We start from the raw sequence: 16,367 nt of genomic DNA, 5'->3' as shown, positions 1-16,367 counted from the left end.
GAGAACTCATATTTATGAGAAAAATATAATCAAAATTAAACTAAAACTGTGAATGACAGTCTGGAAAACTGTTTACCATGATTTTTACTGTGCTGTGATATACACACTGGCTCACATCTATGCTGTTCTTTGCCACATTGGCATCACAAAAAGTCCTTCTTGGTGCAAATGCAAACATGAATAAGCTGCAAATAAAACAAAATTAGGTGTGATAGCATTCATTTTTCTCTCTGTACCTTTTACTGAAAATAGAAATTCATGCAATTTTGTTCTTGTTTCAATATTTCAAACTGTTAAATTAATAGACATGAATAAAGAAATTTAATCAAACTGAAATCAAACTACAACAAGATTATGCTGGCAAAGTCATTACCAAATTCTTTGAAATAAAATTACAGCAGCCCTTGCTGAAAACATAATGAACTTGTAAGTATATACATTTCAGTGTTTATTTTTGTTTTATCAGTTTTCTAGTGTGTGACACAGTAGGGATAGGTAAATGTCAGTAGTGTAGGATAATAAAAACCTGATTTTTGAGGAAAATCTGTCTCTATATTTCGAATTTCAGATTATTCATTACATAACATTCAATCTTATCCTTAGACTGTCCCTCCCATACCTAGTTTTATTAAGCCTGTTTCAAAAGGTACATATGAAACCTACCCAATGTGACTGCCTGGTAGAATATTTTTTTCTTGTTTTCTATACTCCATACAATAACAAAATTTCCAAGGCTGGTAAGCATCTCTTGAGATCTGGGGTGCAATCCATCCCAGGGCTCAAGCAGTGTTGAACAGATAGCTTAGATGTTAGTCAAGTCAGGGGTTGAATATATCCAAGCACAGAAACTCCGCAGCCACTCAACCGTCTCGGCTTTTTCCTTAATTACCTCACTAGAATTCCTAAATGGTGAAGTCATTTCCATCTCTAATTGTTTTCTGAGGACAGAGAAATTGAATAAAATTAATTGTTCACGTTAAGAAAAGTCAAATTATAAAAATAAAAATACTGCCAGATATCACCTTCCAAATTTGAACAGCATTCGGTTCTGATTAAATGCTTTGATACCTTTAAGTTACCCTTTGCTTTTCCACTCCTAGCAAATAGCTTTAATTTTAATCAATGTGAATGAGCAGATCAGTTTTCTCACTGTGATCACTTCTGTTGTTTCGGAATTCTGCTCAAATAATGTATTTAATAAAATTCCTCTTTTCAGTTCAATCAGATCATCACTTCCTTACTTTTTTGCCTCATTCATCTTCAATCTATATATTACTTCATTCATTTTTCTCACTTTAATCCCAAGTTTCTCCGATATTTTCGAATCTCTCCATAGCAACACGCTGCCTTCATTTTGATGCTTTTCCTTTTGCACAGTCTCCTGTCTGTGCAAGCTTTGTTTTAGATTTCAGAGTTTTCTTCATACACCAACACTCTCAGAACAGCTTCCCAACTAATCTTCATTTTTCTTCCACTAATTTGTTCTTGTAAACACTTACAGAAACCTCATTTTGGAAAAAAACTTCAGTAACGATGTAAGCATTATAGCACAGTTAATGTTTCAGAATAGTATTTGTCAATGTTGTCAGTGTTCATCTGAGCACTTGAATGAACTTGCATAAACTATTAGATGCTCCTTTTGTAATTATGATGCACAAGTATTCTTGCAGAATAAATCAGCAAATAAACATTTTCTAAATCAGTGAATTTAAATGTCCATTAAGTTTCAGAATGCTTCCTTCTTACACATAGGAACACTACTGAAATATTTCACACTTTTAAACACATGAATCTTTACATAAAAATGTAATGACTCTGAGGTTAGGAAGTTTTATCCTACTTTATACTTAGGAAAGCGTAACACATTACTTAAATCTGTGCTCCTAAGTGTCTAAGAATTGAGGACTGTTTACTGTCTGTGAAGATGCTAGATGGGAACGCCATGTACAGACAGACTGATGGTCTCCTTCTCTCTTTCTCTTTCTCTTTCTCTTTCTCCTTCTCTTTCTCTTTCTTTCTCTTCTTTTTCTCTTTCTTTCACTTTCCCTTTCTCTTTTCTTTTCCCTTTCTCTTTCCCTTTCCCTTTCCCTTTCCCTTTCCCTTTCCCTTTCCCTTTCCCTTTCCCTTTCCCTTTCCCTTTCCCTTTCCCTTTCCCTTTTCCTTTCCCTTTCCCTTTCTCTTTCTCTCTTTCTTTCTTTCTCTTTCTTTCTCCTTTGTTTTTGAATTTATGAGGCCATCCAGCAGTCCCTCAAAGTACTATAAAATGAGAATGTTTTGCATTGCATGGGTATCACATGAAGGTGTGAAGAGGCATTCAAGCTTTCTGGATCAATACTGCAGGACTGCCCAGGGTGGAACAAGTCAAAATGGATTGGTACTAGTCCATTCTGAATGAACAGTTGCTCTGTGATATTATTCTACTTATATTAATAAAACAGCAAAAGGCGGAATAGATCCATGGAAAGGCTGCATCTTGGTTCTCCAAATAAAAAAAAAAAAAAAGTCTTACAGATGTCCTCAAAATACCAGCTTAAGGTTAAATGCTGACTTATGATTCTGAGATGTCACAGAACAGACACAGGTGCAAAAGACACTTGAACTATTTCACTGAAGAGTTCAAGCAGAAATTCTCTTACTTCTGGTCTGTATTTAAAAGTGCTAGGAGGAAAATTGCCTCAGTTCATGGCCCAAATTAACAAATTGTGGTAAATACACATCATTTCCTTTGGGTAACTGACAAGTAACTTTGATAAAGTAATGCTGATAGGCTGGATTTTATACAACTGGGGATTCTTGAAGGACTAAAATATGGCAGCCAGTCCTTGGAAGTGAAAGAGTTAATGGAGATATTAGACTTTATGATCAGATATAGGCAGCACTTTATGAATTTTGAATGTTTATGAATGGCAGATACTTCAGGACTAAACTCAACTTCTCCTGTGATGATGACCCACATAGTGGAAAATGGAAAGAATGTTTAGACAGACTTTAGCATGGCATTTGACATGGCTTACCAGCCTTCTCCTGAAGAAAATAAGAAACCACTGGATGCACAATCAAGGTATGCAGTAACAACTTAGAATACGATGTTTTGAGGTAGACTACATGACTTGCCCTAACAGCCGTTATTGTGCACACCCCTTATATAGTGAGAACTAGAGAACTCTTGTGTGTATTTGTTTTTGATACAAGAGATCAAATACTTCATGAGATTTCAGAAAATGTTCTTTTTTTTTTTTAACCAAAGAAATTTGTAGGTTTTCAAGAGGAAATGATTCTGTAGGTGACTAATAGAAAAGAACAAGATTTTTTTTGTACAATAGCTTCTGAATGATTAACTGGTAGATAGTAACAACAAATACATTAGAGATTCATTTTGCAAACAGAGCAGCATGTTCCTTTTGTGATCATTACACTACAGAATAACTCTGGTTATGTATGCAAGTAATTAGAAAAACTAAATTGCTTTTGACAGGTATTAGCAAAGAGCTACTATGTTAAGCTCTCACATGATGCTAGGACTTCACTTTGCACTTATTAGAAGACAGCATCTGACTAGTTCCTACAAGTCTTCTCAGAGTTCCTAAAAAAACCTTTCTCAGGAGTGACATGAATTTTGTTTCAGGATTTAACAGCTAAAATATACTTCCAGGCAGGAGACAAAAAAAAAACCAAAAAAACAAACAAACAACAACAAAAAAAAACTAACAAACAAAAAAAACCCTATTTGGTTTACAAATCCAGAAGTATAAATCTCCAGAAATGAATGAAATGATGTCCCACAATCGTCAATTCTCATAATTCAAATTGGATAATGGATTAAGGTAGTGCTGCTATCACTGAAATGACAGAAACATACCCTTATATAAAGGAGGAAAGGGAGGGGGGCTGGAACTTGAGGTCCATTCCAGTGAGGCTCAGAGGAGACCTTATTGTTCTCTACAACTCCCTGAAAGGAGGTTGTGGTGAGGTGGGAGTTAGCTTCTTTCCCTGTATAACTAGAAATAGGAGTAGAGGGACTGGCCTCAAGATGCACAGGGGAGATTAATTTTGGGCATTAGGAAATACTTCTCTGACAGAGTGGTCAGGCACTGGAATAGGCACAGGGAATTGCTGGAGCCACAGTCTGTGGAGGTGTTCAAGACACATTTAGATGTACTACGGAACATGTTTTAGTGGAAAATATTGGTGATAGGTGGATGGTTGGACTAGATAATCTTAGAGGTCTTTTCCAACTTTGGTGATTCTGTGATTCCAAAAATATATTGCATATTCATCGTATTTTAGATTTTTATATATCTAATTCAAATTAATCATTTGGGAGCAACTGCTTCTTCCCCTTCTTTTTGAAACTAGCCTTTTCTTTAGAATAAACCATGAAGTATATGGACAAATAGTTCTTCTGGAATATTTATTTTGAAATAGTTGACAGATCCGAGCACTACATGCTTGATTTCCTCAGGGTTTTCTACTATTTTAGCTACTTCTATTTCAATTTGCTCTTTCTCTCAAAGATTTTCTAAACTTTCAGCTTTAGACAGTGAATTGTCATTCTGAAGACTAGTCTGCCTACAAGCCTTTCAAGTATCTAATCTTGATTCATAATTATTTATTTAGGCCTGCTGTAGTAGCTACAGCTTGACAGGGAGTCATGGTGGAAGCTAGTCTTTTGACATGCTCTGGATTCTGTTGGTATAGTAGACCAACGGTGAAAAAACAGTGAAGGAAATAAACAGTACATTTGGTTTTAAAAAAATATTGCAGAATCATAGAGGTTGGAAGGGACCTCAACAGACTGAATCCAACTCCCCTGCCAAAGTAGGCTCCCTTCAATAGCTCACACAGGTTGGCGTTCAGCTGGGTCTTGAATATTTCCATAGAAGCAGACTCCACGACCTCTCTGGGTAACCTGACCCAGTGTGCTGTCACCCCTACTGCAATGTAATATTTCTGCATGTTTGTATGGAACTTCCTATGTACAAGTTTTAGGCCATTACTCCTTGTCTTATCGCTATGCGAGCAGTGAGAAGAGCCTGGGCTCATCCATTTGCTTCTTACCTCTCTTCAGACATTGTAAAAGTTTGTCAGCTCTCCTCTCAGTCTTCTTTTCCCCAGGCTGAATAGATCCAGGTTACTCAGCCTTTCCTCATAAGGGAGGTGCTCTAGGACCCTTCTCATCTTTGTGGCCCTCCGCTGGATTCCTTCTAGGAACTAGGGAGCCCATGACTGAGCACAGTATTCTAAATTTGGCCACACCAGGGCAGAGTAGAGAGGGAGGATCACCTCACTCAACCAGCTGGCCATGTTATTTTTAATGCACCCCCCCAGGATACAGAAGTGGACTAACTTATGCTACCATTAATAATATCTTGCAGGTTTCTAGTAGTTTGCCTTTCGAAAGGCAAATGGGATCCTGGGCTCCATCAGGAGAGGGGTGGTCAGCAGGGACAGGGAGGTGATTGTCCCTCTCTACTCGGCTCTTGTGAGGCCCCATCTGGAGTACTGTGTCCAGGTGTGGAGCCCTCAGTACAAGAAAGACATTGAGATTTTGGAAAGGGTCCAGAGGAGGGCGACTAAGATGATCAGGGGGCTGGAGCACCTCCCCTATGCAGACAGGCTGAGGGAGTTGGGCTTGTTCAGCCTGGAGAAGAGAAGCTGCGGGGTGACCTCATTGCAGCCTATCAATACCTGAAGGGAACCTACACCCACGAGGGGAGTAAACTCTTCAAAAGGGCTGACAACAGCAGGACTAGGGGAAATGGATCCAAGTTGAAGGAGGGAAGATTTAGGTTGGATGTTAGGGGGAAGTTCTATACAAGGAGAGTGGTTAGGCCCTGGAACGGGCTGCCCAGGGAGGTTGTGGATGCCCCGTCCTTGGATGTGTTTAAGGCCAGGTTGGACAGGGTCCTGGGCAACCTGATCTGAATGTGTGTGTTTGGTGGCCCTGCTAGGCAGGGGGGTTGGAACTACATGATCCTTGAGGTCCCTTCCAACCCGGGTGATTCTGTGATTCTGTGATTCTGTGATAGTCTTTTTGGTCTCTAAAGAAAATGTCTACACTTATTTTTTATGTATTGCTTCTGGAAAATTTTGTGAAAATAAGTAATAATACATTGCTTCCAGAAAATGGCCACTTAGTTACAGGAATTCTCCAAATCAAATAATGTAAGGTGTCTTCATAGCACCGATAATACTGAGCATGAAAAAGTACATTCAGTTAGTGCAAGTAGTGCATTTATGCATTGATAGGGGCTAGGTGTTTCTGGATGAGTATACTAGAAAATAAAAAATCAGAAGTTGGTGAAATATTAAGAGGTTTCTAAGTAGGAAATAAAACTATCGATATACTACTTCACTTGAACAATTTCCAGGACACTTTCAAAAGAGCAGCAGCATCAGAGATCAGAGCAACATGTGCTTTGGTTTGGACATTAACATCCTAGTATATGTATACATTTTGATGATGGCTGAAATTGAATCTAATGACTCTCAAGTCATGCAAGCATGAGGTGTGATAATACTAGAGAGATTCTGTTGCACACAAAGGGATTACATATGCACATATTTCTGTGCATCCCAAGGCACAACTTCATGTGGTTTTACAGAAAATTGCTGTACATACAAGATGAAACTTGAGATATTTGCCAATCAGGAAAGCATTTCAGAGACTTTGAGAAGGAGCCTTAGTTGAACTTTGTGACTATTCAGCTCTCTGCCTTTAATCTCTACAGTTTGGGCACTGACAATTTTTTTGAAGGCTTCCTTCAACTGCGCAAGGATGAACAGGAATCTGTCAAAGAGTTGTCAGTGGCATCACTTTGCTTTTCTAACTACTGCTGGAGTAATTTGTGGTACACAATAACGAATTGTAACTCGAAGTAAGATGAAATTCAATGTCATGACTTGTTGAGGAGAATGAAAAACTTATTGACTGGCATTCTCCAGTTTCAGTAAGTGAAACAACAGGAAGAAAACATTAAATGAATATTCTGCATGTTCACATAGAGGATGCTTTTCTAGCTAAGGGAACACTGAATTTCACGCTTGTAGGATTAGAGGTGTGGAGGCAAAACTTCTAGAAATGACGCATTATTTTATACAAGTGACAACTGAGTGAGTATGAAGGAAAAATAAATTTAAAGTTTCTGTTTTTTGAAGGACAGGATTGGGAGTTCTGAACACTCCCTTCTCATCCTAGCTATCGGAATAAGTAGGCTGGTCTATGGATGCTTGAGAGAAAGGAGAGACTGACAAGACATTCACAGAGTCACATATACCAGCTCTATCAAGTGCTAGATGCCTTAGTGAAGAGTTTCCTTTTTAAGTAAGAATTTAAAGAATGAATTATGGAAAATGAGCAGAGAAGGGAAAGACAGAGAGGGTATTCAAGAAAAATGCAAAAACCTTGAAAAATGAAAGAAATCAGAATGATATGCTTTAAAAATGAGTATCTCTTCTCAGACATTTTTTTTAATTTATTTTTCCTTTTCCCTTCTTTCCTTTGTACGGTGATAACAAATCTGAAACATCATTTACAATCTGTCTTGGCCACCACTTGGGTCTGGTCCAGGGCAAGAGTGGTAGATTTTCTCCAGACAGATACTTGGCCAGAACCTTCCTTCTTTTTCAGAAGATAATTGTTTAAGAAGCTGTTAAGACAGACAATTTTGTCCACTACTGGAAGATTATGCAGTTTCTGTGGTTTGCAGAAAAGGGATGGTGATAGAGATCTCAAGTATACAAAACTCAAGTGAAAATAAATATTTCACAATTGAAGAAAACGTCTGTCTACTTTCTTTGTTAATAGAGCTATGCTCTCAAGAGAGAGATAAGTGATGTATTAGCACACCAAACAGGTAGGATGTTCTCAGTAAGTGCTATTTTTGTATTACTGAGAAAAGGACTTTCAATTGCAACTAAATTCAGGAGGCTGGAGCACTTGTTGGCAACACTGTCTTTTTCCAAATCGGTACTAAGCAAACTACCTGCTTACACTTACCTCATTACACTGTTTTTGAATTGCTAAACAAGTGAGTATGGAAATCCTAACTTATTGTTTTGCATAAGAAATAGGCCAGTTTTCAACATTTCACAGTCATGCCATAGAAAGCATTAATTAACCAACCTAGTTATTGTCTTACAGATCATGAAGGAAATCACAGAAAGTTTCATATAGGGAGCAACTTAGAACAAACCTAGCTCAATTTAAAAGTAAATCCCAGGACCAAGTAGTCACACAGAAAAGTTCGAGGATTTTCTTTTTCTTTTTCTTCCTTTCTTCCCTCCCCCTTTCTCCCCCATCCCTCCCTCTCCTTCCCTCCTTCCTTCCTCCCTAGCATTTGACATATAGTGCCATATACAAGCAGTTTCTGGAGAACGAATTTACTTCATTTCTCTTGAAAAGGCTCAGCAATTGTCATTACACCTTCCAAAGTATTCCTATGTAATACTTCGTGAGTAAATTGCAGCAGTTTTATCACATTTTGTCACATGTGAAACTTCATCAAAATATGGAGTTGTATGCAAATATTTAACTATTTTGGGTATAGCCTTAAAAGATTTCATATTAAATCAGAAACAGGACAAATCTCTGAGTCAGAAATACTAACAGCTTATGCTATTTAGCCGAAAACTTCAGTAACTGGGTGTTAAGATCAAGCATTGAATGAATTTGAATTCACTGTATGAAGGTATTCCTGTATACCACTCCAAATGAAACATGCTTGTGTCAGCACTCAGACTGTAGCAGAGCTGCAGCCCTCAGTATAGCTATGCTATAGAGTTCTCAGTCCTTGAGACTCATGTGAGGTAGGAATAGCACAGCTTTTGCATCCTGAAAACTGTAGGCTTGTACATACTTAGTTGAATTACTACTTCTTTTCTGTAATCAGAAGACCTGCCAACACTGCACTACTCTTTAAGAATGAGAAGGCTGTTTTTAACAATAAGGGTGGTAGTTTTCTGAAACTGATCTCTCATTCCCTTGATTTTTTTTTCCTGAAAAAAAAATTCTGCAAACATCATTCCTTCAACACTGCACACCAACACTACCTCTAAGGGTCTGACTGTGGCTCCCCTGAATTTTTACTGTGCCTATCAAAGTATTTTTAACTCATTGTTCTGGCCCTTACACTGCATGCTATCTACTATGTTAACACGAATGCATATGGTAATAGTTCACCGACTATATTTGCTTTCATGATCTATATAAACAATTTTTCTTGTTTTCAAGGTTATTTGTTTAACAACAAAAAAATATTGGAAGAAATATTTTCTCTTTAGAAATGGAAAAAATATTTTTGTCACTGATTTCATTCTTGGGGGCACTCTAAGAAACAGTAGTATTTTCACTGTTACTATTTTTCTTTATATTCAGACCGAAGTTCCATTCTGGAAACTTCAGGACTATGGTCCTTTGGAAACTGTGAAGATTCAACACAGTTTCTATTTCAAAGATTTACAGTTCGAACAGACAAAAGACAGTAAAAGTTATATCAATTACTCTCATTTCCACATAGCTAACGAGCTAAATGCAATGGTCGAGGTGCTAATGAGGAGAAATTACAGTCAGATACACGCTGTCTCTCATCCTGCTGTAAAACATGCAACTAACCCTTTCTTCTATGTATGCAGCTTACTTTTTAAAGTCAGTTATTTCATCTTGTCACTTTGATCCCCTCCTAGATGATGAGATTCTAATAATTGAAAGATCTTCCACACCTCGCTTTAATTGTTGGTGCTGAAGAATGGGTCATATATTCTTCATGATGTACTCGAATGTGCTGTGGCATTCCAGATTTATTTCAAGTTGCTCAATGCCAATTCTTCACATACTGTAGCTGAAATTACTTAATAGAAATTTTCCATGTCATCATTTTCAAACTTCTTTTCACTCTAATCTTTGGCTTGTTATTCATTCTTAAAAGATTTCCCCACTCTTTTTTCCAACCCCAGTAATCCAGTATGAGTAAAGCTTTCGCCATGCTACGCATTACAGTGGAAGATCTCAGGACACAGATGAGACATAAACACGATTAATTCTTCCATGGTTTCCATCTTATCTCTATTGTGAATTTTTGTTTGTTTGTTTTTCATTTTTGTGGGTGTTTTGTTCTATTTTATATTTTTTTTGGAGGAGGTGGTGTTACAGTTGCATTTTTTTCAGAGGAAAAAAATAAGTCCAGAATAGTTGCTGCCCACCTAAGTAACTTGCCTGAAAGCAAGATATCTTAAAAGAAAGGTATACTTAAAAGTCTGTATTTTAAGCAGCATTAAATTTCACTAACTCTTATTTGGCCAAGTTCCATTATGTCAACAGCTTAATAGCTGGGGAAGAAGAAATGCTGTTTCTTTGAAAGCTCTACACTCGTATCAGTTTGTATGTTTCCAAAAAATGTTTAAAACTGAGAACTCAACCTGCTTTTTCCCAACTACTATAGAAAAAAACTAACACCAGCATTCCTGCAATCCTGGGATTTAATACAAAAAAATGACTAGCCCTTATTATCAATACCTCTTTGAAATAATCTATTTGGCAATTATTTAATAACATAATAATTTTATTTTCCTCTTAAGATTCTGTCTGTACAAGATCAACCTATTCCTTCATTCAGTTGTATGATACAATATGGATTATCTTGTCCTACATATGTCAGGAGTAATAACTCATTCTTAATCACAAGTAAACAATTGTTTTACATAGAAATTTTACACTTTTGTAATAATGAAGGTGGCCAAGCACAAGTAGATTTTTCTAGAGCAGACACCAACAGAACAGTTTACTTCCTGGGAAGCCTGTATCTAATACATTGGAATGTTTTTCGACAATTATCTGTTCCCAAGCAACAGCCAGGACTACCCTCTGTACAATCTTCATTCCAGAGAGCTTCCAGAAGTTATATTGCATATCACCTGTATCATTTTGACTTGCAAATACTGACTACCGACATGCATCCCGTGTAAAATTTTAGAGACCAAATTTCCAAATGTATTTAGAATACTGCTTTATATTAGGGGAAGCTAAAAATCGTAGGTTAATACTCCAGAAGTCATACATCAGTCCAAGTAAATCATGGCCTGTGATACTTCTGGTCATTGTGTATCCACGACACAGAGTAATCACCCAGAATCAAAATGCAAACAGGTTTGACTCTCTGTATAGGTGATATGATGTGTTCTAAGTGGGAATCTTGAAAATCTGAGGCAACGAACAGCCTGAGACTTGGCTAGCTCTAAACTGAATATTTTGTATTTCTGATCAAGAAGGAAATTAAAAAGGACAGAGTTGAAGTGTTCTTGTTTTATAGACTTCGTGTTTAGGCCTATTTATATTTTAGACCATAGGCTTTTACGATTTAATCACCTGCAAAATGAGGGATCTGGTTTTAAAAGACAAAGGTGTTGTGTTAACTGAGGAAACTGCCAAAGTGATTCACTGATAACTGAAGAATCCTGACTTGTACTCACATCTGTGAATATGAATACCATGCATAATTTCCTAACAAGCTAGTCTCTCATGTTTTCATTAAATATTATTTGTTATTCAATTTTCTTCAAACAAAGGATGGGAAATAACTTATGCAACATAGTAGAAATAATATCTGTAATTTTTATTGCAGTAGTCCTACATGCAGAGACATGGATTCAAGGGTCCTTAAATTTGATAGTAAATAAAGGGGAAAAACTGAGTTGTTCTGGTGATTTACTTATTTTTTTTCTTTCGAGGGTGCATGAAAAGGTTTTCCTCAAGTAAACCTGTTAGTTTCCATAAATTGCTTGCAAAAGCTACAAGTAAACAGAAAGGTAGAGAGAGAATCATAGAATCACCAAAGTTGGAAAAAGCCTCTGAGATAATCCAGTCCAACCATTCACCTACCAACAATATTTCTCCACTAAACTATGTCCTGTAGTACAACAGCTAAATGTTTCCTGAACACCTCCAGGGATGGTGACACAACTACCTCCCCAGGCAGCCTTTTACAACACTTGACTACTCTTCCAGAGAATAAATTTTTCATAACATCCAGCTTGAACATCCCTTAGAGCAACTTGAGGCCAGTCCCTCTCATCCTTTTGCTAGCTACGTGAGAGAAGACGCTGACAGTCACCTCACCACAGCCTCCTTTCAGGGAGTTGTAGAGATTTATAAGATCTCCCCTGAATCTCCTCATCTCCAGAGGAAAGAATATCACCTCCCTCAGCCGCTCCTCGTAAGATTTGTGCTCCAGACCCTCATCAGCTTCACTGCCTTTCTCTGGACATGCTCCAGGGCCTCAATGTCTTTCTTGCAGTGAGGGGCCACAACAGAACACCTGTATATGTATGCATAACTTTTGCCTCAGTCCATCAATTCAGTGGCCGTATATGGTGTGCAATAACATGCTTCGTAGCTTGGGAGACAAAGCCATTCTTCGGGTGGCACTCCCATACGTCTTTCTTGGATTTTCTTGCTTTTTCTGTGTGTGCCTCTTGGCCGGATTTCTAGAAATTCCAGTTCCGCCAGAGTGTCCAGTTCAGGTTTTTTAGAACTCTCCTTGCCAATCTTGTCAGGGCCTAGGGGTCCACTTACTTGGGGTGTCCTTCGTTTGTGAGAGACAAGGCTTTGACTTTCTGTAACATATTAGTTTGGGTAGATTTATCTATTACTTCAGCAATCTAACATTCTAGCTGTTTAACTCGATTGCATAATAGCCAATTTTCATTCTCAGTATATTGTTGTAAGATGATTTCTAAGTCCTAAGTGATTTAAGGCCATTAACAGGGGCCAGGCTGTAATGGATGCAGCAGGCTTTCTTTCTTTGTTAATCAAAATATCCTATCCAAGGCCCTCAAAATACGCTGTCATTCAGGCTGGGGAACTGCAATGTCCTCCCAAATCTGTAATGGGATATCTACTGTGGATGCATGCCCATAGCAAGAGCATCCGAGAAATTCCAGAATGTGCTCAAGTAACTTCTCTTCCAAGGAAATGGTTATCCCCCATAAGCCTAACCCCAACCCCAGAACAACTTGCTACAGCCTTTAACAAAGCCATTTCAGAATTAATATTGTCTTTTATAGGTGCTTCTACATGGCTTGCCAAACATAAAGATAGACAGTAGCAGATACAATTCTTTTAAACCCAAGAAAGGCATCATGCACAAACTGATAATGAAGAAGGAATCGCAAACCCTTTTCCAAGGATCAGGGCTCATCAAACACTCCAAAGGAAGCAGTCTCGAAGTAGAGATACTTCCTGGTGGCTGCCAGTCCTTACACGAGGTCAGGAAGGGGTGAACACACTTCTGGTTGAACCTTCCACCTGTGCTCCCAGGGCTGGCTACACCTCTTCACCAGATGCTCAAACACTGGTTCAGGCTGTAACCTCACAGTTCACCCACTGGGGACAATGAATTCTTTACCAAGAAGAGAGCGTATGTGTCCGTGCCACAGTCTGCCAGCTTCTCCAGAATACTATGGGACACAGTGCCAAGGGCTTTGTTGAAGACTATGTCAGCTCATCTACTTAATGGTTCACTGTCACAGAAGAAGATCAAGTTGGTCAAGCAGGACCTGCCTTTCATTAACCTATCTATGCTTGCTGAGCCTGATCTTGCAATTTGTCCCTCACAATTATCTGCTCCATAAACTTACCTGGCACTGAGGTCAGGCTGACAAACCTGCAGTTCCTTGGATCCTCTTTACATCCTTCTTGTATATTGGAGTCACGCTGGCAAACCCTCAATCCTCTTGGACTCTCTGGCTGACCAGGAGCACTGATAAATGATGGAAAGTGGCTTGTTAGTCACCTCTGCTGGCTTCCTCAGCACCCTCAAATGGATCCCATCCAGCCGCATGGACTTGTGGAAGTCCAGGTGCATTGTATGTCTCTGTTTCCACTTGAATTCTGTGAGGCTTTTTCTGCTCCCCATCCAAGACTTCCATTTCAGACCACAGAGTACTACAAGGATATTGTCTGAATTTAATAACAGAGATAAGGAAGGCATTGAGAACCTCAGCCTTTTCCTTATCTTCAGTGGTCACACTCCCTGTCACATGCAGTAAAATATGGATATTCTCCTTGATCCTTTTTTTTTCTGTGAATGTATTAGTAAAAATGTTCTTTTCTCTTACACTCCAGTGGCTCATGTGAGTTCAAGCTGGGTTTTTGCCTTACTAATTTTCTCAATGCGTATCCTAGCAGCATTCTTGCACTCTTTCCTAGTTGTCTGTCCCTTCTTCAGAGGATGCAGTCTACCTTTTTCTTTTGGAGTTTCAGGAAATATTTCCTGTATATCCGCACCAATCTTTCCCACCGGCTCATCTTCCCACTGGCACAGGAGGACAATCTGCTCCTACAATTTTAAGACTTCCTTCTTGAAGGGTGTCCAGCCTCCTGGGACCCCTTTACCTTTCAAAACTGAATTCCAAGGGGCACTCCCTTACAGGATCTTGAATAGTATACTAGTAGTACTAGAGAGAATGTACTAACAACAGAATTGAGGATAATCAAACTTAACACCATTGAGAAGCTCTTCTATCATAGCTGTGGATTGTGATCAGGTTTGCAATCTCCACTGTTCATTCAGTGGGAAAACTGCATTTCACATGGAAGAAAATTCATGATTAAAAGGAATGGACGTAACGCTTGGGTAATGATAGATGCAGTAAATATATTGTAAAAGTCGAATTCTATTACAATTATCAGTCTCTCAGAAGTAAATAACTTAATTTGCTTATACTGATTAGTTAATTATTCCTTTTGCGGCAAGTGTTTTGGCTAGAATGGGTTTGAATTGATCATTTTGATTCTTAATGACTGTTGATTTTGTGTCTGGTGCTCTGATAAGTAGATTTTATTCCAAGGAGAAGTAATACAAATGAAAGAAAGAAAAAGCAATCAGCAGAATATTATGAAGCTTCAGGTCCAACTACAACTCCAAGAGGAACTGAACGCATCAAAATTTAGCAACTATCAAAGGCATTTAGATGGAAGAGATGAGATAGCTTTTCCAGCCTCCTGAGAAGGACACACCCAACATTACACGGACTTCATTCAAAACTATCTGCATTTCATTCAACAACACTTCAAGACTCACCGCATTCCAGTTAAAAAAGAAAAACTAAACGATGGGTGAAGACAATGCCACTATTCCATACTCTCCAAAGAAACTTAACAGGTTTGAGCACCTGGTAAATTCCCACTTATTTTCAGGTTCTTAACTTGGGGCAAGAAGAGAAGTGAGAAACTCCCATGCCTCAATTCCTCATGCAGTACTTGCTGCCTAGACAGTGATCTGGCTTCATTTCCATTTTTCTGCCTTACCAGAATTCCAATATAACAAACTTCTCAGCCATGTAACTGACTGCTGGAAGCTTTACACAGCCAACAAAGAGAAGGCTGCTGCTAGAGAAAGACAGGAAGAGTATAGTATCTCACAGAGCTTTTTGTATCTCACTCTGCATTTCCATTTTTAGTGAAAAGAAATTGTAGGAAGGAATACCAAAGGCTAGACACTCAGGTGCAGCAAAGTCTGCTGCTTTGTGTTACCAGTGTTTTTTCCATTTATTGTTTTGTCCAGGCTAGTGGTCTGAATATGCTTTCCAAAGACTGAAACACTTAGGAACACTATGAAAAACTGCTATTAGGCTATCTAGAATTTTGGTAGATAAGTTAGTTATTACTTATTTAGTTATTTAAAATAGTAATAGAAGACAGAGATTAAGATAAGATGTACCGATCAGCAAATTAAAAAAACCCAGAAATCTCTGTTTTGTGGACAACTTTGACATTTCACCAAACAGACAACTTATACATTTTTTTCTATGTCATGAAAAATTCCAAATATTTCAAGTGGACAAAGGGAAGGCAAGTGATGTCATCTATCTACTGCAAGGCTGTTGACATGGTCTCCCAACCACATCCTTCTCTCTAAGTGGGAAAGACAAGGATTTGAAGGGTGGGCTATTCACTGGGTAAGGAATGCGTTGGAAGGTCACAGACAGAGGGCTGCGGTCGATGGCTCTGTGTCCAGGTGGAGGTGACTAACGAGCAGTGTCCCCCACGGGACAGTCTTGGGTCTGGTGCACTTATACAATATCTTTATACGTGACATAAATGATGGGATTCAGTGCACCCTCAGCAAGTTTGCTGATGGAAGCACGCTGCCTTCGGCAGACCGGTTGGATTCAATGGTCTCCAGAGGTCCCTTCCAACCCCAGTGATTCTGTGATTGTGTGAGAAGGGGAATTTAACTATGAGGGGATTTAGCTGGGTGCAGGCTGGTTTTCTGTAGGTATCTGAAGTATGCAACCATACAGTGGAGCCTTCCTCCCTACCTTTCTTCCCTCCCTTCCTTCCTCCTTCTCTCCCTCCCTCCCTCCATCCC

This window comes from Centrocercus urophasianus, unplaced genomic scaffold, assembly GCF_019232065.1.
Source record: "Centrocercus urophasianus isolate 14NV4802_14NV808 unplaced genomic scaffold, USGS_Curo_1.0 seq_31, whole genome shotgun sequence".
NCBI lineage: Eukaryota > Metazoa > Chordata > Aves > Galliformes > Phasianidae > Centrocercus > Centrocercus urophasianus.
This window is presented reverse-complemented; position numbering follows the sequence as displayed.